The sequence below is a fragment of the Columba livia genome, chromosome Z, assembly GCF_036013475.1.
Source record: "Columba livia isolate bColLiv1 breed racing homer chromosome Z, bColLiv1.pat.W.v2, whole genome shotgun sequence".
NCBI lineage: Eukaryota > Metazoa > Chordata > Aves > Columbiformes > Columbidae > Columba > Columba livia.
Genome location: NC_088642.1, coordinates 46,430,145 through 46,455,930, shown reverse-complemented (window position 1 = coordinate 46,455,930; position 25,786 = coordinate 46,430,145). Strand labels below are relative to the sequence as shown.

The following is a 25,786-nucleotide window of genomic DNA, read 5'->3' as shown; positions in this document are numbered from 1 at the left end:
TAAAGCTCTGTTTATTACAGAATAACAAGGTAAGAATCTGTATCAAATTTTTTAGCATAGTCCTTTAAGCAGATAGCACCACCAGACATCTGGTATTTCATTTTTTTTCTAACAGGAATCACAAGAAAGGATACTGTATTCATGGATGCAACTGTGAAAACTTTGTGGGTTTTGACAAGCTGCCTGGGACAATCCTGTGGTTGCCTAAATACACCAATGCCCTGTTTCCACTGGTGTGGAAATTCTCATTCATGGCTTTACTCTGTCTTGCCTGTAGCTTTTGTGACCTCTCTTTTCCTATTATCTCAAGTACCAGTCTTCCAGACACTGTGTCACTTCCAGTTTATTGCCAGCCTATAAAAGAGTATGACCACAGGATTCAGACAATTCCTTTAGCTTCCTATGCAATTCAGGATCCATTTCAAATGTGCTCGCCCTCCTTTAAAAGTTTTCTGCTTCTTTTTTCAGCTCTCTTCAAAGACTGCCTCTGTTTCTTTCCTTCCCCAGTTACATGCACGTTCCCTTTTTCCACATACATTTCCATCATACATTCCATTCTCCCCCTTCCCAGACACATCCTCTGTTATCACTGGCAAAATTCTTCAGTCTACAGCTCCCCACGCATGTCAGAGTCTTTCACTGGACCCTTTCATTATAAAAATCAGACACATGAACACCCTCATTTATTTATATCTTCTAGTTGCTAACGAGATTTTTATAATTTGTGAACAAATTTGTTGGTAACGCTGCTTCAATATATTTATCTTTGTAAGTCATCCATGGAAATGCCATTTTGCATATAACACTCTACAGAAAATAAAGTTGTCATTCCAGTTATCTCCTCTTTTAATGATTAAGACTGAGTATTTCACTCCTGCAAATCCCTATTACAGTAGTTTGTTATAGACTTCATTTTTCAAATTATCTACTTTAAAACAAGACCAAAAAAAGTTAATTAACTCTGATGCCATCTCATTTTAATGGCATCTTGAAATATCAATGCATTACTTCTCATATTTTCTTTTTCACCTATAGAAATCTAGTTCAAAGTAACTACAGTTCATTGCACAAGCCTCCCACATCCCCAAATACTCCACCCCCAGGAAAGTAAATCCAAAACTTTCTGGTAGAAGACTGAGGAACCTAGAAGTGTTTCTTCTGACACTTCATTCATTCACTTCTTCCGTCTTTTATTTTGGCATTTGCAAAGGTTAGAATGGATGTAGTACTCCCGCGTTCTTTCTTCAAGGGGGAAAATGGAAGGTCATAATGCAAAACTAAAAGAGACTGGTTAATTCTACTTCTTAAATAAAACCACAGTTAAAGGGACAAATCCTATTCCCATTAAAGCTGAGAGGAATTTTGCCTTAACAACTTTCAGTGATACTACAGTGCAACCTGATGACGCCATCCTACAGAGTGAGCAACATGTAAGAGTGTGATTTTCCCAGTAAAATGGCTCAACAACACTGGGAGATCCTTTCAGTGCATCTTTTTGGTGTCACCACTAGCTGGAATAAACGGAAAGAGCTCTACAGACCAACATGTATGAGACCAGACACATTTTCCCACCTACTCTTTTCATTTTTCGCCTGTCTCTCTCCACCACGGTTAATTTAATACTGCTGAAGGCCCTAACGAGATGCCACCAAGTGATCATACCATGTCCATTATACTGGTGACAGGCGTGTATCATTGCTACTGCCCGAGAAGAACTGGAGCAACACTTAAGTTTTATGCTATCTGTACACCTTTCATAACAATTGTAAGCATGTGCAGTTATGGAAACAATCCTTACATCTGTAAACCTCCTCCCTGACCTTTACTTATTAGCTTGTTTGATCTGCACTGCTCTTTGACATTACAGAGTGACAATGTGGTCTCATTTTACCATCTGTGGCCTGGAATATCTACAGACACAATATGAACAACAGGTTAAGGAGCAGTTGAACATTTAAGACACCTAAACTCAACATTACATTATTTTTTAAAAATATTACAAACTTAAAACCATGATTGCAGTTATATAATTTTAATGTTTAGACTCCCTGTCGGTCAGCAGAGAACAAACAATATTCCTAGGGAGAAATGCAGCCTGCCAGCTGCCAACAGTGACTGCAGGTTTTTTCTCTTTCATATGTTTGTGTATGTGTGTGTGTATGCACATGCAAGCACCTGCACACTGTTGCATATACATAAATGCAGGTAAATGTACACAGACAGGTTCAATACACTCCTGGATGAATACCTGAATCTGACACTGTGCTTTGGTGAATAAATAATAACTCTAAGAAATAAACCAGCTACCAACATTTGTATTGGGCAGTAAAAAAAAAACATGTTCTTTCCAAAAATGAAGTAAACAACTTTGTATTTTACGCATGAAACCACTTAGATACTAAAACAGTAATTTCATATCAAAGTTTCCAGTTCTGATTTATATGAGTTTTAGTTTTCTCTTACCATAATTTTTAAGACATTTCAATCCTTACATTCTTAAATTAATTTTTTTGAATGATGAATCAGATTCTCCTTTAAAAGAGTGCCTGGTACATCATTAAAAGAAGCTAATGAAGGCAAATGCCCCAGAAGCTCTAACAATCAAAAGAAGACTTTTTGGTCACAATTAATATCTTCTTTCAAGATAACTTCTCTTATTAAAATATGTTAATTTCCTTGGTTACAGGTTATCTGAAACCTTCCTAAATGTCTGCTGCTAATTCCAGCTGAAGGCAGAGTAATTTGAACCCAGAAGAATCAAGACCATATTTTTATTAACTTAAGCACAAGGCCCTAAATCCCCCAAAATGTTATCCTTCAGGACACATGTTGCCTTCTTTAAACTTGTAGTTCTTTGCAACATGGGTTGTAAAAGGACTACAGTAGTACGAGCTCATATCACTACAAAAATGGTCTATTCATAGCATTGTCTGACATAGCACGTTTAGCAACAAGGCACCCTATTCAGAGATCTTATTTTTGTGGACATTTGTATGCCAAATTAAAAAAATCTCTACGATGGTGGGTTTAATGAGGTACTCTCTGTAATGAGGTATTCTCTGTAATAAAATTTAAAAGAGGGAGACAGAGTTCTTCAGCTTAATTGCCACATCTGTTATTAGGCACTTTACTGTGATTGACTGGAGTGTATGTGTCAGAGACTGTGCCAGAAAACAGGGAAACTTTTAAAGTAGACTTCTAACTTATAGCCCAACTGGCATTATCAGCATCGCTGTTACGATTTCTGCTGCATTTTGTGCATTTTTTAAGGGAAATTAAAAGCATTCACTATTTTCAGAAGGAAATGCAGTGAAATCTGAATGCATGAATGTGTCATCTCTCATTAACGGATGACAGACTTAAGCAATCCAGTGTTTGTAAATTGCACAGGAAGAGATTTCACCTTCAGCAGTTTATCTGCAACTTTCTTTTGCTAGCAGAGCAGCAACTAGCTGAGGAGACACTGAAAAGCAGCACAGCATCTGCAGAGGGACCGGACATTCACGGTGCAGGAGCTTCTGGGAAAAGCCAAAATGGAACGGATGCTCTCCTCAGATCCATGTGGAAATCTGGGATGAAACCTGAACTCACTAAACTGCTTGTTCTCTCTGAAATTCAGAGCCCAACAGATCAACGCTGCCAGCATTTGCCATATCACCTCCCTGGCTGCAGCAGGGACCCTCCAGGCAGCTTAGCTGGGGGCTTGCTGCAGAAATAGCAAACCCAAATGCAGGTCCCTGGCAGAAGACAGTGCAAACAAGTAGAGGAAAGCAAAGCCCATGTAAGAGGGAGAGATCAGAGCAGCCCACACCAGAGGTTGCGTGATCACAGCATCATGTAATAGATTGGGTGGGAAGAGACCTTCAAAAGTCATCTACATCAATCCCCCCTGCAATGAGTTCCAATGTGACCAGGTTGCTCAGAGCCTCATCCAGCCTGGCCTTGAATGTCTCCAGGAATGGGGCATCTACCACCTCTCTGGGCAACCTGGGCCAGTGTTTTAGCACCCTCATCACAATGAATTTTTTCCCCATGCCTAACCTGAATCTCCCCTCCTTTAGTTTAAAACCATTACCACTTGTCTTATCACTACAAGCCTTACTAAAAAGTCTGCCCCCATCTTTCTTAGAGGCCCCCTTTAAGTACTGAAACACCTCAATAAAGTCTCCCGGGAGCCTTCTCCAGGCTGGACAACCCCAACTCTCTCAGCCTGTCCTCATAGCAGAGGTGTTCCAGCCCTCAGATCATTTGGCCTCCTCTGGCCCCTCTCTAACAGGTCCATGTCTTTCCTGCACTGAGGGGTCCAGAGCTGGACACAGGACTCCAGGTGGGGTCTCACCAGAGCAGAGGGGCAGAACCACCTCTCTTGACCTGCTGCCCACGCTCCTTTTGATGCAGCCCAAGATACAATTTGCCTTCTGGGCTGCAAGTGCACATTGCAGGCTCATGTCCAATCTTTCATCCACCAGCAACCTCAAGTCCTTCTCTGCAGGGCTGCTCTGAACGCCCTCATCCCTCAGCCTGTATTGGTGCCGGGGGTTGCCTTGAGCCAGGTGCAGGACCTTGCCCTTGGCCTTGTTGAACCTCATGAGGTTCTCATGGGCCTACTTCTCAAGCTTGTCCAGGTCCCTCTGGATGGCATCCCATCCCTCAGGCCTGTCAACTGCACCACTCAGCTTGGTGTCATCCACACTCTTGCTGAAGGGTCACTCAATCCTACTTTCTATGTCATTGATGAAGATGCTAAACAGTACTGGTCCCAGCTGGGAAAAAGTGCATCTCTTATCCTGCCCATGGCTGTATGCTGGGTGGTGCTGACAATTGACTTTTGATGACTACGGGCTCAGATTCATGATTAAAAAACCTGGTGAAAACTCCATGCCTGGGCTGGCTAACTGCTATTACACTGTTTCTACTACCAGCAGATCTGCTTTTGACTCTAAAACCCAAGCTCTTAGCATCTTCCAGTCCTGACGCAGCAAAATGACTCTGAGCTTAGACACACCTTCTCCCTCAACTAACTGCTTCTTTCCAATTTCACACAGGCTTTGAATAGGAGCACAAAAATGTATGTTCCTATTGTCAGCAAGGAAGATGGACAGGCCAGCTGCCATACTGCTTAAAATTACTTCTTTTCATCTATTTCATCCAGTAATGAACAAGAGATTATTTGACCTTCCTTAACAATTTTCTGCGCTGCTCTAGAGACTGTGAAGAAAGGTAGGAATGTGTAGAAGAGCAATAAAAACTGTACAGATATCCATTGCATCCGCTCCTGAAAGGCAGAAGGATGCCCTTGTGTTGAAAGCTAAAGAAAAGCTGCCTACCACGGGCTCGGGCAAGTGATGGGTGCTTCGTCTGACCCAACCGATCAGCTGCCCAGTGAACTAATCCATGAATAAATCTTTCTTCTCTCTGGAGGGCAGACTGGGACACTCTAATTCCCTCCCTCCAGGAGAGCAAGTGACTGTTTTTTGGAAACAATCTCCCCCAGCAGGTTAGACGAGCCAGGGCAGATGCTCTCTGTCACTGTCTGAAGGTCTTTGTAGTGCACTCAGGAGTCCAAGGCTGCTCCATGCTGCAAGAGGGTCCAGCAAGTTTCCATGTAGCTCTCTGACTGTGGGGTCTCCTTCCTCTCATGTGCCTTCTGCAAATATCTGATCTCCCTCAGCCTCTTTTATACAGAAAAGTATAAGATTCACTTGCTTAAGCACATTTATTTTTAGGTATATATTATGACATAATCTCATATACAGTATTTTTATCAACATAACTCTATATAAGATTTACAACACTTTTCCTAATGTTGTAAGGCTTTTTGTTATTAAGGCTGCTCTTAATAACCAAATTGTACATGGAAAGTATTTAGACTCCTGACTATATATCTTATCTCATAAAACAAATCAACAGCAGAGCTGAGAACAAAATTTAGGTCTCCTGGTCTCCAATTTAAGCCTACTCTTAGGACTCATGCCTCCGGTTCAACATTTTGCCAGTGGCAATAACATGCACATCATGCTTACAGTGCTTACCGTGGGTGTAGCATCAGAATCATGAAATACAGACTTTTGGGTCTTAGACATTTACAAAGGAAGCACCACACATAAAATCACAAATGAAAGAATTTTTAACAGATTTGGGTCATCTCTGAAGTGGCCAATAATGCCCTCTTGGCTCTCTGTTTTTTCATTTCTTTATTTTTCCCATTGGTATTCATGTTGTAAACTGCAATGAAGAAAAACACACATATATGCATAAGAAAAAGCCTCAATGTAGTAAAACTTTGGTATTTCCCTGGACATAGGCAATACAACAGAAATCAGGGTAATTTTTAGAAGTGTAGTGAGAGACTGCATTGGAGAAGAAGAGGAAGCTTAAAGTACATCCCAGGACGCTACCTCCAAAGATGCGTCTGAATGCCACTAGACATTCTTGGAGTGACTGCAATTAATTTATACTTCATTTCAAAAACCTCCAACTGAAGTCCAAGAGGCAGCATCCTCAGACTTTTTTTTTATATCTTCTTTTACCACTAGATGAGAAAGAGCATTTCCTCCCTGCATTCCAGCACTACTTTGGCAAACCAAACCAAACCAAACAAAATGACTTTTCTGAAGTGGATCCACTGTCAAAATAAAAAGGAACTTGTAAAAGGGTGTGGTACACACAACAAGGTTGACAGTTTGCAAAGACACAAAAAAATTCTTCTGTATTTTAGTGGCACAGACCAGAACCCCAAATTACTGCATCCTTTGAGGTTCACTCACCATGAATGCATATCTTGCCTGTCATTATTCATACATAATGCAAATTGGCATGTTCCGCAAGAAAGAATGGAACATATCTCAAAAGCGCATTAAAGTCGCAGAGGAACAATATTGTTCGAGAGATGTCTCCAAGCTCTATGAAATGGTTATGGAGATGGAAAAATCTACTGACAGCAGCAAGAAAGCATCTCTTGCTATGTTTTTGCTTCATTTTTCAACAACTACTCAACCAGTCTCCTTATTCAATAATTAAATATGCACTCTTTTATGGGTTCAGAGTTTCAACAACTTCCGCAGAACTAGTGAAACTCATTCTATTCAGCACCATCTCCTGTCTTAAGGTGATGAAGCCCTGTGGCATACCTGCACAGCAGTATTTGCAATGTGTGGTGACTTCAATCCAAAATAACCCTAAAGCATAAAGGGCACTAATGTTGCTATGCATTTCAACAGAATCCATTACACAGCTGAAAATTCAGCTTTTTGCTGAAATAAAATTTAATAATCTATTAAAAGAGGCCAATTGTTTTGACTTCAGTGGAGGCAACTTTGGGATGTCTGGACAACACAGAACATGTGTGTTCAGGGATCCTACAAAGTATTGCACAGGCAATGCATGAGGGTTCTGTATTCACGGACCTCACCTTACTTACTCTGAAAGTTCATTGATTTCAGTTGAGTTATTCCCGGTTTACTCAATGTAAGCAAGAAAACTGGGCCCTCAGCTTGTCTTCTCTTATACATTTTATTTTAAAAGAAATGAAACTAGCTAAAATTATGTTTTTTAAAAAAGAACATTCTTTGCACTCAGCTAATATCTTCATGAAATCTACCCCTCAGTTTAAAATACGCATTTCAAACTCCCTGGCAGGTACCTTTCTGAAACAGTTGTTATTTACAATATCAGTCTGTGGAAGAAAAAAAAAAAAAAAAAAAGATTAAAATATCAAGTTACTCTGCACTTCCAAACAAGCCTGGCCACAGCTGTACATCAGCTTCCGAGCAACTGCTCCACAAACACACAACAGGGCTTCTGTCTTCCCACAGGGTTTGCTCGGGTCACCCGCATGTGGCGCGGATTAAAGCCGCACCAAAGCTCCATTACAGAGCAAGCGGAGCTGCGAGTTAAGTGCAGGAGCCGTCGGTGCCTCCGGTAAATGCCGCCATCAGGCGATCAGCCCCGAGGGGTCTCCCCAGTGCCGGAGGTGCCCTCACACAGCCCGCACACAGTCCTCGGCCAGGACGGAAAAAAGGACCCAAGTGATTTTTCTGCTCTTACTTTTTCACTGTCTAAGCAGAGGGAAGTCGGTGAAGAGGAGATGAGCATGTTAAGAGGGTTTGTTGTAGGCGAAAAGAGGATAGTGAAGAGGATGCCTATGATTTTGGTGGTGACAGAGCCAGGCAGCCTGCATAAATTGTGAAATTTGCTTTAGAAACATCATTGTCAAAACTGAAAACCAGTCCCTGTGTCAAACACCTGAGTATTTGGCACAGAGACTCCCTGCACAGGGATCACAGAATCACAGAATGTTAGGGATTGGAAGGGACCTCAAAAGATCATCCAGTCCAATCCCCCTGCTGGAGAAGGAACATCTAGATGAGGTTACACAGGAATGTGTCCAGGCAGGTTTTGAATCTCTGCAGAGAAGGAGACTCCACAACCTCCCTGGGCAGCCTGTTCCAGAGCTCTGTCACCCTCACTGAGAAGAAGTTTCTTCTCATATTTAAGTGGAACCTCTTGTGTTCCAGTTTGAACCCATTACCCCTTGTCTTACCTTTGGTTCTCACTGAGAAGAGCCTGGCTCCATCCTTGTGACATTCACCCTTTATATATCTGTAAACATTAATGAGGTCACCCCTCAGTCTTCTTTTCTGCAAGCTAGAGAGACCCAGCTCCCTCAGCCTTTCCTCATAAGGGAGATTCTCCACTCCCTTAATCATCTTCGTTGCCCTACGCTGGACTCTCTCCAGCAGTTCCCTGTCCTTCTTGAACTGAAGGGCCCAGAACTGGACACAATATTCCATTGAATCTTCTTGAAGTATTTAGATTCCTGAAAATCTCTTAGTTGCATTGTAAAAAACCCCACATTTCACAAGTTGTGAAGTTCCTGTATTTTGATGTCACTGAATATAGTAATTTGGATACTTACAATTCACCAGAAAATGACAAAAGAATGGGAGGAGCTGACAACATCAAACAGGACCATGAAAGCTTACATCATGAGAGAGAGTGACACCTACACCAAACTCTATTTAACAGCCAAGAATCATACAGCGTCATCTCTGCAAATGTCCTTGTCCTTTGTGGTCCCAAAACCAAACACAGCACAGGCAGATGTGAGTTGAACAGTAAGGCACACTTGGGACACGAGTTAATTTGGACAAATCCAAGCAATCCAAACATTAGTATCTGGAATAATAATTTCCTTTCATGAGTAAAAGGGCCACCTGTGAGGTGGGATTTCAGATTTGGAGAGGCTGTTCGCTTTGCTGTCTTCAGGAGATGGACAATGTGCTGTTTTACATGACACGTACTTTTAGGACATTCATAGGGACATCATAATTGAAGCAATTCTTATGCATAAAACAGTAATTATATGGATAATTAAAATCCACTGCTGTCGTAAGACTGTGCAGTAGCCTACAATCATCCTTTAATGACAGCACACACAGAGATCACAAGCATTTCCAAAGTGCTTGCAAGACAAAAGGAAATCCTGACTCTATGGAGTCTGGGACCCTTCTAACACAGTTTAAAAAAATCAAGTACCGATCCTTCTGTTGAGGTTTAAAAAAACCGGCCTGTCTAGCCCAGCTGTACCCTCTGCAAGCATTTATTCACCTGACGTAGATAACCGAATTTCTTAGACCAACAGCTCAGCCTTACTCTGACACCAGCTGCACTGTATCCTCAGTATTTCTTTCTATTTAAAAGATTTGCTAAAACATATAACATAAACACTGGAGGAAAAAGCTGCCAACCTGTCTAACTGCCAACCTTGCTCCCCAAACCAAACACCTTCCAGATTTTTCCCAGGAGCAGTAAGACTCTTCAAACACATCATAATTAAAGAAAGAAGCAACCACCACCAAAAAACCATCCAAGTGCCAGGCCAAAATTGGCCGGCATTTTTACTGGCATGTAAAATTCAGGCAAAATTATTAAGCTCTCTAGTTTCGATCCTCAACCACAAGCAACTTGGCATAAAAATGGGTATGTGCGTAGAAGCGCCAAGTTCACACAGAGCCTGTAACAAGTCCTGAGAGTCACATTTTTGGAGTGGGGGGGTGAGTGCAGTGAAGGGCCAGCTGCCCAGGACAGCCCTCAGCACATGCTGGATGGAGCAGGACTGAGCTTGGCCCTTTGTTGGTGCAGGCGGGAGCAACAAAATCGCCAGCTCTTCAGGCACTTCTATTGTGTATTTAAATAGAGCTACCAATATACCCTGCTTCTTGATTTATCATTTGTACCCCAAACACAAAATACGGCCTGACCCTCTTCAGATTGATTCTTGCTGACACGAAACTCTTAATATAGGCGTAAGTAATTTTGGTCATTGTCTCTCCCAAAAATATAGACAAAAAACCCTCCAAAGAAAAGCCTAATGACAGAGAACTGAATAAATAAAAAGATGAATTATTTAATACTACGCTGTCACAAGTTGCAAAAAATGCTTTCTGGCCCTCTTTGCACTTCAAAAACTTCTCTGAAGTAAAACATTCACTAGGAGAGTATAACTAAAGTAAGAAAAATGTGTTAGTATAAACAAAACCTAACTGAAGAATATGAAATAATTTCGTATTTCAAATTTTTGTATTCAGAAAGTGTAACAGTCACAGCAAAATGAAAAAAACATATTTGAACCTGATGTGAAATTAAAGAAATTGAACTCTTGGTGCCTTTTTTTTTTTAATGCCAGTCCAAATATACTAATAAACTACATGTTTCCCCTAAGTGTTTAGAAGCAAATATCAGTCAAAAGCAAACACTAGTTTAATGAGGTCCTCAATCAAAGGAAGAAAAAAAAAGAGAGGGAAAGAGGAGGCAAAAGGAGGGAAGAGGAAGGAAGAGAGGGGAAGAGAAAAAAAAAAGATAAAAGAGAAGAGAAAAAAGATAAAAAGAGGGGGGAAAGCAAAAAGATAAAAAATATTAAAATATAAAAGAAAGGAAAATAGAAGTAAAAAAGGAAAGAAAAATAAGAAAGGAGAAAAGGAAAAAGGGGGCTGGGAGGGATAGGGAAAAAGAAAACAAGAAGAAAAAATGAAAAAAAAAAAGGAAAATAAGAAATGTACAGCAGTAGCTAGGGAATGAGGCCAAAGTGCCTTTGCTGGGCGTGATCACCAGTGACTCAGGTCCTCAATGGGTGCTACCCCCGGTGTGCTGGGTAAGACAATCCAGCCCTCGGGGCAAAGGCAAGACAGTTGTTTTTAAACAAATACATTTCTAATTGAAGAGCTTTCCACTCCAGCTGCCATAACCTATTTTTTAAGTAGATTTACAATGGCTGACTCAAGTATGCTGCCTTTGGGGCCAGGACTGCCTCAGCTCACAAGTCATCAGCAACATTTCTTCATGTATCAAGTGCTCTGATTCTTGCTGGTGGTCTTGAACCCTTTGAAGAGGGTTTATAAGTAACCAAACAAATGCTTCCCACAATCACACTTAAGCATTATTTGTGCCTTAGTTCCAATGATCATAACATGTGTGTGTTGACAGACCAGTGAGTTGAAGATTTTGTAAACACTTTAGAGGAAACTACAACTCAGTTATTCAGGCTCAAAAGCACGCTGCAGGAAGCAGTCTCGTAGCATGGAGCAAAAGAACTGGAAGATCTACTTGGTCTGTTGACATACTCTTTTCTTTATTCCCACCATGTCTGTCCTCAGTGCTGTGTTACATGGCTTCTGCTGATTCCTGACAGCAACTCAAAAAAAAACCCATAAACAAATCAAGTACATAATTTTGTACTCAAAACATAACTGGACCTCAGCACACACGTGAGCATGCACACACAGACACTCATGTATTTCTCTTCTTTTTTAACATACAAGTGGTTCCAGTGTATTCACGTTCTCGGGGCAACCAAGCTTAGTCTGACTATTGGCTTTGGGAGGATATGATGCCAGCCAGCCATGCATAATGGCCTCTTTGTCTGGCTGTCACATGAACAGCGTTGTGTTACAATCATTGTCACTCTGGGCTTAAACTGCAAGGCATGCTTTCACACAAAACATTCACTTCGGGGGCTCCTTTTGGCAGAGCCCTGTGATCGAAACTCTTTCGTTCCTCTTTAGTTAATCAGTTCAGCAATGCCGAAACTTTAAAAAATCAGGATTCAAAAGCTCTCACACAAATCATCTGCATCTAAAAATTCTCTATGGGTCACATGCAAAAAAAGGGCAAGTAACATAAAATAGCAATCGCTATGCACGAATCAACACCAAACTCATGCGTTGAGCAACACAGTTAATAAAAAATAGACTGCCGTAGTACAAAAGGTCTGAGTGAAACTAACAATAGTGAAAACATAGAAATAAGTTTGATTCAGTCCACCTTTGCAATATGAGAGGGAAGAACGATACCACCATGGTAGTGGGATCCCCCTAAAACGCAGTTTAGGAGAAGACAAGCATAGCACTGCACCTGCAAATTCCTCCCCTTTGTTCCACCAGCTCACCACCTCACTGTTCCCACCTGTGTCTACAACGCAAGGCAGGTGCACCCCGTAGCCCTGACCTTTAGATATGAACACAGTCAAAACGAGACTGTCGTGTACAGCTTTCCCCAGCACCTGCTGGCTGCCCATGGGAAACCCCATGGCACAGGCAGAGCTGGAGCCAGAGAGGTCTCGGGCAGCTTCTGCACCTTGGGCTGGCACGGGAGCAGAGCTGCAGCCTGACTGCGGAGTACGGGCAGCGCACAGCACTGCCAGGTCCCCTGCGAACCATGGGTGAGGATCTCATCATTACTTTTCCTAAGCCCTTCGACAGTGGAGTATTTTGTTCCAAGTAACAGTTGGGGACAGGAAAAATCCCAAGTCAAAGTTATCACCCCCTTGAATATCACCCCCTTGAATATCACCCCCCTTGAATATTTTTCTCCTACACTTCGGGAAAATGTCTGCAAGATAAAATCAAAACATTTCCACAAGACGAAGATGAGTAACTTACCAGGTGACAATGTTATTACCTGCTCTGTAAATTCTTTAAATTCATCAAGTACCCAAAAAGACTCCTGAAAAGTAGATAAACAGGATTTCTGTATAAGAGAATCTTCAAAAGATGCTGTGAACATGCTGAACTCATTGAGACCCTGCACGGATGTCTTTGTTTTCATTAATGGAAAATATTCTCACAGGGCTAAGTCTAAAATACGTTAAGAACAACATCCTCCTGCCCTTACTGTCTCTCTGAATCACTTTGTGTTGCACATATTTATCTCATACAGTTGCTTAGGGAATACAGCACTACTTACTTTGAACAGGTTTTACAGGATCTACCCCTGTGCAATTCAGCAAGAACTCACAGAATAATGCTTGAAATGTACAGAAAACTTTCCAAAGCAAAGATTTCTTTCCAAAAAGAAACGGGTGTGCATGGAACAACAAAGTACCAGCTTGCTTAGTGTTTTCTGTCCAGTTCATTTTTCTTTCCTTTGCAGTTCACCAAAGCAACATATCTTCTGCTAAACTCTGGTTTGTATTCCACCCTGCTACTGCTTGTAGACATGTCAGTTGCCCTAAACAGACATTATCGCTCTCTTGATAGTTTTCCTTTCTTGAGCAGCCTTGGCCAGCCCTTTGTCTACTCTACATCCTCCACCACTATTTCAAGCACGCCCTCCCAGACCAGCACTGCCCATGAGAGGCACCACCAGGCTGGGTCAGGGCCCGCCAGTGTCACGCCTGGACAACTTCACCCACATCATAAAACCCTGATGGTCTTCTCTTGTCCCCTGACAAATCCACCTTCTGCATCATCCTAAGGTCATGACTTCCCTTTGCCTTTCATGGTCTCCTCCCATGCCCAGCATTTCTCATTCTTCACAAGATGTTGACCCCTTACTTGGCAGGGCCATGGTACCAGCCCTCATAGGCAATACACCGGTGTTTCAGAGAAGTAGTTCTACACCGTCTCCTACTTGTAGACTTGCACCAGAAAAAAAACCCTTATCATTAAATCCCTTTAAACATTTTAATTTACATATTTTTATTAATAATATGACTGTGGCTTGACAGCCAATTTCATTATTCCATTGTTCCTCCATATTTTGTATTGTCTTTTGTTTTAAATTTTAGATCATAAAAGGTAAGATCACTTTTGCTGTTGTTTCTGTGCTGTTGTACAGGTACTGTGACTTGTAGGACACTAGAGCCATACAACCTATGGTTGTTAGTGCTACTGTTACCATTTTAAATATGAGAAACATTGATATGAAGTCTTTATATTCAAGTTGCATCTCTGTATGTTCAACAAAAATAATTTAGTAGGCTTAAAACGGTATTCTTTTACAGCAGCAGGAAAAAAAGATTAATATTCCTGAAATTACACAGCGAGTCAGTGTCAAAGTTAAAATTATGCTGCTTTCCAATCTATATTCTTTCATTGTGTTGCACATCAAAAGGCCTCAGAATTAGTACTTCATTGCTGGCTATGGGCTAATTTTTCTGATAATCAGATACAAAACATAGATAAAACATGAAGAGCTGTCTGTCTGTGTTTTAATGTGAACCTAATGTGTACATCCAAAGGCATGAAGCACAAATCCTTACATAAGCAAAACATCAATTAAAGACTAGACAGTTTGAATAGGTTAATTAACAAGAATGCTGACACAATCAATAAAGCTATTCTAGTAAAGCAAATCCATCCCCAGAATACTCCCAGGTGGCTTTAGATGATACATACTCTTTTAATCAGAAAAACATTTGGCATATCAAGACACAGATTCTTCTCATAGATGAAAAAACACAGTTATATCTAAGTTCATGATACAACAATTCTAGTGTATATTTCAAATCTTCTAAGGGGAATATGAGTACCAGTTACTGGGAAACTCATGTCTTAATGTTAAAAATCAGGGTCAAATTCCATTGCTGACAATGAGTTGGTAACATAACCACTCTATAGTGAAATCTAGAGTCACTGGCGTAATTGATCAGGGAAGACACTGTTTAATGGGAATAAGCATGTAAGAACTGTGACTGCAATTCCACTACACCATTCCACTTCGTATATAAATAAAGGCTTATAGTGGATTTTTACTGCTATACACTGTGTTCCATTTAAAAAATGAATATACTGGATCCATGTTATGGTATTCTCTATGGAAGAATCAATATATCTTTGTTTTGCCTAAAATTGCAGCACATATGCAAATAATCTGTTTAATTTTTTCCCTCCTTAGAAGCCACTTACTTCCCTTAATGAGAAGAAGTGAAAATGCCTAGGCAAGAAAAGGGGATGTGGAGACACGGTGTAAAACTCCTGCCAAGTAATCTGAATATAAATTCAAGCAATCCTTACCAGCTGCAGTCAAAAGCCCACTCCAAATTCTGTTAGATGTTAATCAAAATTAAGTATGCTAATGCATGGTTCCTACATTCTTTGCGTAGATGAGTTAGCCACTTTTGTTGAAGTGCACTTGCTTCCCTAGGTGTGTGACCCATACAGCAGAACACATCATATTGCAGAAAATGTCATTATGAGAGTCAGGGAAGAACTGTTCCCTTGGACAAACTACTCACCAGCTGGGCAGGAAAAGCTCATTTAACACTGTAACCAGGGGACAGGTCCTCCTGGTGCCCGCCTTGTGAGGACACAAGCCCACACCCCCCCAGTCGCATTTAAAGTGTTGGCATTAGCTACGTGTATTTTAGCTAGAGCAGCTACATGGTAAAATTTATGGTATACAAATGGCTAGAGCATCATGATGTTGAGGGAAAAGCAGTACAGTTTCTGTCTACTGGGGATGTCCATGGAGAGTTGAAACTGGTGTGCACAGCCCTGCCCTGGAGACCAGTGCAGACTCTGGATGGTTTGACCACCTGATACTGAAAACAGAGGAAGTCTGACAAGTGATTTCCAGTTTACTTCGCACCAGTTTACTGTCACTGAGTAGACGGCAGCTGAGAATTTTTTTGCAAGATATGGATTGTAATCCATGAGCAAGACACAGGAAACTCATTGCCAACACTGTGAACTGCTTGTCTTCTAGCAGAGGCTTGTAACACTCCAGACTTAAAACTCCACCATCTTAAGAAGCCAAACAAAGTCATGCCACCTTCACAGCATATTAACAATCAATACTAAAATGATGTAACTGATACACCTCTTGTGGGAGCAATACACATTTAAATTAAATTGTATGACGTGGCTACATGGTGATTACAGTTGTCTGTGTAAGAAAATCAAATAACTTTCACTAGATGAGGTCCCATGTTTTGATGCCGTGCAGGTGCATGAGTTATATGAGCAAACAAGTAGAAACTGGGGCCTATATTACATTGTTTGTCAAGCTTACTAAAAATCCAGAGCACACCCACCCTGCTGGCTTTTCTGACTTGAGACAGAAAATAAATTCTTAATAACATTTTGTTTACAAGGCCATTGAGTAGCAACTGATACAGATAATTTGGCCACCGAGGCTGTTATTTTCCTAAATTCTGTCTCCAGCTCAGACAGTTGCACACCCCTCTGCACTTCAAGAGGAATGCACATACCTAATTGTGTATGCTTTCCACCCAATATTGTGTTATTGGGCACAACTGCCATTTAGGGGTGTTGACAAGGAAACTGAAGCCTGAAGCCAGCTTTCAGTTTCAGTCTCACAGCAGACATGCTGCTCAAAGCATCTCAGACTTTTCAGCATAGGTCTGTAGCTTATCTGCTGGGAAATAAGTGACACTCTCCAGATTTGGTGGGGTTTCTGTTCTTCAAAGTTGCTGAATAAAAACACTTTTTTCTAAACAGAGTCTTTATGTTAATCTGATGTCCCAACTGCTGCTGCCAAAGCTCAGTTACAAATCTGAGAAAGCATGCCATGAAACATCTTCAGTACCAATAGCATGTTACAAACTGTGGTTTTAAACTCACTTCATAATCAAAAGTTGGTACTTGAGAAAATCTGCAGAGCTGTATATGATTCCAGGAAATATGTCTGCTTTGACTACATTTAATTACTCAAAGACTGGCAGCAATATTTAAGTTACACGTAAGATTACCAAAAAAGCCCTGCATTCCCACCTCATTCTAAGAAAAGCAGCTGTTTATTTTTCCTAATTGATTTGTGCCTACAGTTCCAGATCAAGCCTACTTCTTGGCTAAAACACAAAATAGAAAATCTGTACAGGATACCACACAACTAAGAATTTCTCTAGGCAGCTTCTGCTGAAAGACATATTCTGGAACAAAGTCAGGTTATTAAACAGATGTGAATTTTCACGTGCAGGTCATGCTTATTTACATATATACACAAACATCCCTCTATCTCAGTATGTACCCTCGTCCAAGTCTCTGTTTAGGACTGCTGAAAGCTTTCCGTTGAAACGAACGGTAACCTTAAAAAAAAAAATAAAAACAAAACACAACCTTTCGCTCAAATTTTCTGCTCTACGGAGAGCCTGAACTGACTCGTCCCGGCTTCGGACCGCTGGCGGGGAGAGACGAAGGCGATGCGAGTTGGGGAGAGCGAGAGGAGCCTGCCCGGAGTCCCAGAGCCGCCCCACCAGCCCGGTCACCCACCAGCGACAACGCGTAGTGGCATATGCCACGGGTGCCTGGCTGCGCTGCAAAAGCGGCGCGACCGACCAACGGGGTCGGCGCCCCACCGGTGCCCCCAGGACACCTTTGCCCAGGGCAATCTCCGCTCCGGGGGCAGTAGCGCCTTGCCCTCCCCGGGTGGCCGCCTGACCCGGGATGCCGCCACCCGACCGGGAATGCCGCCGCGCTGCTCCGCCGCACCAGCGCCCGGCTTCCCGGCGCCGCACCTGCGGGGCGGGGCGGGACGGGATGGGATGGGATGGGACGGGTCCCTGCCTACCTGTCCCGCTGGCACCCTTCCCGGACGCCGGGACGCCAAGAGCCGCCGGGTGCCGCCGCCGCTGCGCCGAGCGAGGGGCGGTGTGTGCCGGGGGGCCGGTGGGACGCAGCCCCTCCTCCGCCCGGCCCGGCCCGCCCCCGCCCCCCGCCCCGGCCTCCGGCCCTGCTGCCGGGGTGGGCATTGGAGTCTGATTAGCGGCGCGTAGCCACGACGGGCAGAGAGACAGACAAGGCACTTAACCACTTAGAGGTTTTTAGGACTGGTGTTTCCCTTGGGGAGGTCGCCGTCGGGAATATTGCCTTCCCCCTGTTTCCCCCATCTTCCCACCCCCCAAAATAGCCTCCCTCCAGTCACTTGCAGGCAAAGCGAAAGCTACAGAGGTAATTTTGTTCAGCCCCGTGAAGGATGGACATCCACCCAGTAGGTAACCGAGGAATATAATCGTCGAAACTCCTTAGGTCTCAGGAGCGCTGGTCCCCGGCTCCGTCAGGAGACCCAAACCCACAGGAAAACAGACGTCATGTACTCCCCTCCCGTAAAGCTTGATAAAGAAGAGCATCATTAGTTTTCCACTTCTATGTATTTTTGCATATTTAGTTGGAGATACTTGTTATTCCCAAAATATTTCAGGTAACTCAGACCTGTGAGCCTGTTTCGTGACTGAAGTTGCAGTATGAAGCACAGGAAGGAAAGTGTTTTGTGAAACTAAGCAACCACTACTCACTTGGGTCTTTAAACAAAAGAGAGGCCAAAAGAGACTGACAACTGTCATCCCATCCTTCCCCACTGCGTTTAACACAGACTTTGCACGATTTAAAAAAAAAAAAAAAAAAGTATGTTTTAAATATGAAAATAATGAAGACAGTAGCTAATCAACCAAAGGAGATTCTGCACCGTGAAATCTGCCTTGCGTAACTGTTAAGTAGTGCTTCGTTTATAGATGGAATTTTGCGCTTTGCGCTTCGCGTACTAGGCTGTTGTGCCGTTAAAGCATCTTTTTTTTTCTTCACAGAAAAGGGAGCAGGTTTTACTGCGGGCGGTAGTGCACGGTGGGGTGCGCAAGCAGCGCCCAGTTCGGGCGGGCGGGGGCTGCGCAGCGCGGACGCGCGGGGCAGCAGAGACACCTGCTGACGCTCAGGGCGGCGGGGCCGCGACACTCCGTGGAGTTCACAGTACGGCACTGCAACAGCTGTCTGCATACACGATCTGCCATTTAGCACGGGGCGGGGGGGAAGTGCGAGAACCCAAGTTTTCTTGTCACGTATATTATTGACCGCTGTATCTAACCCTGTTAGAACTAATGGCAGTTTTGCTCAGATCTTAAGCATGAATGGATAAAAAGCACTAAGAAATCGCAAATACAAAAAATAAAAACATAAATTAAACAACAACAACAAAAAAACCTGATCTGATTCAGGTTAACTATACTAGTCACAGACAGATTTTTTAAGACAATCCAGTATGAAATGGTAATTGTCTGCACAAGAGGTTAATCTAGCCAACTGAAGATCACCAGTATCGATTGTATGCTTGTTGCATAAATTTGGTTAACTTCCTTATCCTTCATGGGAGAATATATTTGTATGCCCCTTCTCAATGTGTGTGCCTTAGGACTTCTTAGTGTTTTAAAACACTACAGTTTTTCTAAAGCAGTAACTCTGTAATTTAGTTGCACATCACGGTTCCTCTGGTTTTGATGACAGAAAGATATATTCAGTCTCAGATCCCCAATTAACACAGCAGATTAAGTTATGCCAATTGTGTATTATTCCTTTTTGATATCTTTTACAACTTCAAGAACTTCCTCTGTTTCTTTTAATCATTTGTTCATCCATAAGGTGTGCATATAAATGTGAAATACTAAGAAAATATATTTTTGTATTTCATCCTCTTTTGCACCAAGAACCACATTCTTCTGTGAATTGTCTCATTTTCTTTAAGGGAAATTGTGGAAGAATAAGGAACTACATTACAAGAGTGTGGTCCTAAGTGCTCGTTTGAATATAACTTCCAATGTAGTACACTTGTCATGGAAATACACATAGGAGGTAGAAAATTAACAACCTTAGCAACAAATTATGCAAATAAAAGATGTTCTACCAATTAAATGGATGACCTTTAACAAGAAATTCCTTCTTTTTTTTTCTTTTTTTTTTCGGGGGTGGGTGGGTTGCATTTGTAGATGATCAGACACTATACTAAAAGTTAAGCATCAAGTTAAGCTTAACTGTGGTAAGACATCTGTGATGTCAGGATGAAGTGGCCTCTAAAGATGTTTGTCTGTTACTCCTGCCTAACCATGACTTAGATTAGATATCTTAACTTTTAGATCGCAATGAGTGCCATGAGATGAAAGCTACCTAAGTTGCCTACACAATTATTTCCCTACATAAGTAACACTTTACAATAAGTAGGAGCCTGTCTCACTCTCTGACTCCCTAAGAAAAACTAATTGTATTATGATGTCTTTTATCTGGTTTCTCTTTGAGCAAGGAAAGCTTTTAAATTATTGTGTGGAATATCTGAATTCTAGACACTGAGGAGAAATCACAGGAAGAGATTGTCTTCGACCGTATCAGCATCTCAAGGCCTTCAAGTACACCCACAAGAGGTTATGAACACACGTTAAGTGACATTGGGTAGAAGTAAAGCTTCAAAAGGAAGAGTGTAAGTCCAGAAGAGGAAAGGTATTAAACACTATCTACTGAGAAAAAGAGCTATATAAAATATGCATGTTTATTAAAAGCACAGACTGTTATGTACAGATATACTTATCCAATATTTTCCACTCCTATTTGCCACTTTTCCAGCCAAATTATTTGATCAGAAAATAACGATGACTCATTCAGGTGACACACAAAAGCACAACAGTATTTTAATACAAAAATTGCACTTACAGTCCAGACCATGTCTACAGTTTCACACCGTCAGGATTTCAGGTTGATATTATTCCTCAGAAAATAAGGAATGAAGGAGAGAAGTGGTGTAATTATCAGTTTCAGATGGTTTCATCATTCTCTTAACTTTGAAAGGACAGGAGCACAGAGTAATGCTGCTGCGTTCCCCAAGTGCCTCATGCATAGGCTGTTTTCCAGTGATAAGGGGAGTGCTGTTTGCTTTCAAACTATGCTTGCAGGGAAGAGGAAAGGTAGAAGGAAAAAAAACAAAAGAGAAAGAACACTGAAATCAGGCTGACTCTTCCTATTTGCGCTTTGGCCTTCAGAAGGCAGAGGTGGAATGAAGCAGTGATTGCAGGCTGACCCTGGGCTTCAGATTAAAAGGTGCTGGGGAGTAGAGACAGGGGAATGGAGAACAAAACTAAGAAAAGAAAGTAAGCAAGCGGGGAAAGAACACAAAGATAGTAAGAAGAAGAATCCAAAATAATAAACAGAATGGAGAAGGAAAAAAAATTAGCAAAATAATATGAAAGAGATCATGCAAGATTGTTTTTTTAACTGTCAGGTTCTTCAAAAACATCCATCCCGCATTTCAATACAGGCAATATTTTTAAGCATTCCTTATAATTTTATAACAAAAATATTTGAGGCCTAGTGCTAGGCATGGGCACTGGTGGTAATTCTGCTATTTTGTGTGATAATGATGTGATATCACAGGAAAACATGACAATTAAAAAATCACTGACTCTCCATTTCTTTTTATGTGGATTCATGGACATATGACAGGTTTTCAAATAAATCTGTAAGTGAAAAAAATTATGAAAACAAGTATGAGAATGGAATGATCTATGATTTGAAGACATAGGTAAACAAGAAAGACATTCAGTATTAGAATTTTTAAGTTTTCTGCTGAGTAAGAGTTACCTTTAAAACAATCTTTCTTCACTTTATAATAGTGACCTTGAATAACACCTAAGGACACTATTGGGTGGAAAAGAATACCTGGTCTGGCCAGCAGACAACTACTTAACATTCCCGGCACAATGAAATACGCACAGCAGACACAAACTGTGTAAGATCATCCAATTAAAATAAACTGAAATAATATTAACTTACACTGTGTATAAAAATTACCTTTACATTGCAACAATCCTCTTTAGAAAAATAATAGTGTTGCCATGCTTGGGTTATTTGAGGTAATGCAATAGGAAAATCCAGGATTGTTTATTCTACTGCCCATGAAAGGACAAACAGAAATAGCTTAAATATAGTTTTCCAAAATTACTCTTTAATCTTTTATAACACAATTTATCTAAAAACTCACAGCTTCTTGTAAACATTAATTCAGTAAGTGCTGAGATACTTACATTTCTTATATATGTTGGTAAACCAAGGCTCATGTTGGCTAACTGACAGATCTGAAAACGGGCCGTAGATGTTTTAAGTTGTTGTTCCCTGGTTGACAATACCAAAAGACACCTTTAAACTGCTCCAAATGTAAATTTTCCCCTGGAGCTCAGAATTAGTTAGTCTTATGCTCTGAAATCTCAGGATGAAATAAATTACCTTGTGTGCTTCTCAGTGAACCTGACATTTTCACACACTGATAAAAAGAGCAGCTGTAACAGCGTCTTCATTCTTATCAATGGTCGTACACTCTGTTCAAACAAACAAAAAAACAACTAGAGCAGCCTAGGGGCAATGCTTTTTATTTTTTAAAATACAATTTCATTATGTAACTTTCCACTCCGTGGAAATCGTAATGCCTGCCAGAAGAGCTATTACAGTCCATTCAGAAGCAACACCATTCACGGACACTTCTGCCTTGCAGCAGCCCCATCCCCATGGGTTGCTCTCCACGGGATGCTTCCCACAAGCTGTTCCCTTCCTATCTTCTTACCATCTCTCTGCCATTGACTTTGTGAAAGAAGATCAGAGCAGTTCACATCACTCTCAGGACAGGATAAAGCTTTTCTGCCTGTGTACTACTGTTCAGAATAGTGCAGAGAGGCTGGTGACAGAAGCCTGAAAGTGATTTCTTCTTACCACTCCAAAATATGATCAGGCCTAGCACAGTTGTCAAGCAAGGACCTCCTAAATATACCAATATAATATTGCATTTATCTCCTCTAAGATGCAAGCAGTGATAAAATAATCCCAACAGCTCAGTATCACCTCTGTTAACAATGTTTCAGGTCTTCCACTCTAGCAAAATGGTTTAACTTTTCTGCTTCTCTTTTTTATTTCAGACTTAAAGCACTAATTTCCTCTTAAAAATCAAAACAACACTTTTAGTGAATATACAATGTGCAACGTATTAAACTTGCTCTGCTCTAAATAATTATACAGTCCCAAAATGTTCAGCTTAGCTAAGGACAAGGTTCTGCTGTAGCACAACAGAGATACAACATACCAGATAAACAGCTTCACAGCAAAGTTTACAGTTGTACGAAAACTATTTATAAAGCAAGGTCTGGCTAAAAAAAAAAAAAGAAGTCCATAAGACTCACTGTTGATTTGTTACTTATCCCCTGAAATCTATGAAATACAAAAGACTGAGTTCAGTTTCATTTAAGTTCAGTATTCCCCACATAACATACTAAATGACACTAATTCATTTGTGAAGGCTGAGCATCTTTTGACAGACTTGATTTGTTATTTTTCTGTGCCAGTTTTTAAACTAGTTTCTGTCGTGTAGAGCAGTCAAGTCAATAAAAGCATAGAAGGCTTGTGTAAGAAACAAACTATTTCTAGCTTATGCAACAAACCCAGTTATGTCCCTTGGAGCAATTAAGCTGTAAATAGCACACAATCACTGGCATAATCAATCAAATGTGCTTTACCACATGTTTGTACGTACTGTTGAAAGTAAAGCTATCATCTTCTTCATTTAATAAACGGTATTATACTTGTAGTGTAAGAGAAACCACTATCTGTAAGGTCCAAATGTTCACTAGAATTTTATTTTAGGTCATAGGAACCCAAGATTATGTATATATACATTTTACATATGTAAATATGCATATATACATAATGTGTATATACTATCTGTATATACATTTTACATACATTATTTATCATGCCTAATATTGTTATATTGTGTTGATATATAATAATTATATTAATATATAATATTAATTATGTTATACATTAACAATATTTCTGAAGATAATTTATCTCTCCATCAATGCAGCATCTATGGATTTCGAATATGCTTTTGAATTCACAGTCTTGATACAGAAAATTAATACAAACCAGTACCACTTACAATGAAATAGCTACTGAAACACTAGCTAACCACATGCAGAATAGAAAACAACAATCAAAATTTCAATAACTTTTTTGGTAATCTCCTATTTTGACTCTCTCAGTTTAAAGGGATGACTCTGATGTTACTTCTTAGTTAAAACTTTTTTTTTTAATCTAACATCATGTAAATTAGCACACTACTAAGTAGAAATAAATACAACCTATTATTAACATTGCAGAAAATGAAGATACTTGTTTTTTCATTTCACAGTTTCCCAATATAGTTTCTTAAAAATAGCTCTTCCCCTTATTAAAAGTAAATTTTGATGCTTTGAAAAGCATAGACCAAAAGCACTGATTGCACTAGGCTCTGATAACCTGCCTCTTCAGATTCTGAAGGCTTCCAATAAAGTCGTCAAATTTAATTTATTGGAAAATGCTTGCTCATCTGCAGCAATAACTGTGAATGAAAAATAATATATGTAAAGGTCAATCATACCAAGACAAAGCTCCAATCCAATCATTTTCACTTATGTGATAAGAATAGATGAACCACCACTCACTGTACTTAGAATCATAGAATCATTTAGGCAGGAAAAGACCCTTAAAGCCATTGAGTCCAACTTTATAGAAATAATTAAGTGTTATCTGCCCAGTTACAAATCAGGAGGCTCCTGCATGTGAGGCAAACGTGGTAACCCCTACACTACAGAAACACTGGCTCACATCCTCTGGGAGAAGTGCCTGTAGTCAAAACAGTCAAGACATACAATTTTATATATTCAATGTCTAGTGTAAAACTATAATATCTCCTGTTCCAATATTAGATCTTATGTGTATGAATGGTACCTATCAGTATATTTGTTTAAGGTGACAGAAATAAACTCCATACTTTTCAAAAAGTTCTCTGATGTGGATCTGTAATACAGTTTTCAATACAGAATTTGAAATCAGTGTTGTCATACTTGTATTTAGATCCCACAGTAAGGAAACAAAAGACCTTCACATAAATGAAGAGCCTTTTTTTAAGTTAGATCTGATGTGTGTAATTTTCAAACATTTATGTTTGTTGCACTACATAAAGGCAAATGGTTTGCTTAAACCCACGAGAAGAATATAGTGTTTCTCTCATAGGTTTTAGTACCTTAGAGTAACACCAAATTAAATTTTCCAATTCATGTTGACCTCTTGATAAGGTAGATCTCATTTGCATATGGAAGCAGATAAAACTGAGATTTGGTGGCAAAGGTATTCACATAAAAATTTTGACACACAACTCTGCTACAAAAACCATGAAGTTGGTGTGTTGAGTAATTTAACATCAAAGGGAACTTAGCAAAGAGATAAATTAGGCCAACCCATATGTAAATTTGTTGTTAAGAATTTCTTCAGTTTACGGGTTTGTGGTTGTTTTGTTTGGGTTTGGTTTGGTTTGGTTTTTAAATCTAATCTGCTTTACAGACAACTAGAAACAAGACAAGTTATATCCTTGTAAGCAAATTCATCCTCAGATTTTGGAGAAGAAAATTAAGATGTTTAGACACTCATAAAACTAAGTGCAGTTTAAATTAATCACACCTCTTATATGCAGCAAAGAGAAGAAAAGTATCACTCAATTAGGTCCACAGTCTCTGGAGTGCTATGTGCTGCCTGGTGCTGAATGTTGCCCTACCAGTTTGCATTGGGCAACATCAGAGATGCTAATATGTTTAGCTCAGAGTTTAAACAGAACAGATTCTGTAGCATTTAAAAGAGAGGAGTGTTTAATTAACCCTCCTTGAAGATTTAATGCTTTCTCATTTACTTTTTAGAGAAAACTGTGCTTGGAGATT

The 25,786-nt window shown here is 40.5% G+C and overlaps 1 protein-coding gene across 1 annotated transcript in view; it reads right to left on the bottom strand.

Annotated features, from left to right (window-relative positions):
• The window catches only part of MEGF10 (multiple EGF like domains 10), a 106,531-nt gene extending 88,597 nt beyond the window's left edge, over window positions 1-17,934 (bottom strand). Inside the window, exon 1 of the mRNA XM_065045696.1 lies at window positions 17,809-17,934. The gene's annotated coding sequence lies outside the window, so the exon portion shown is untranslated. The remainder of the gene's footprint in view (window positions 1-17,808) is intronic.
• Between the last annotated feature and the right edge of the window lie 7,852 nt (window positions 17,935-25,786).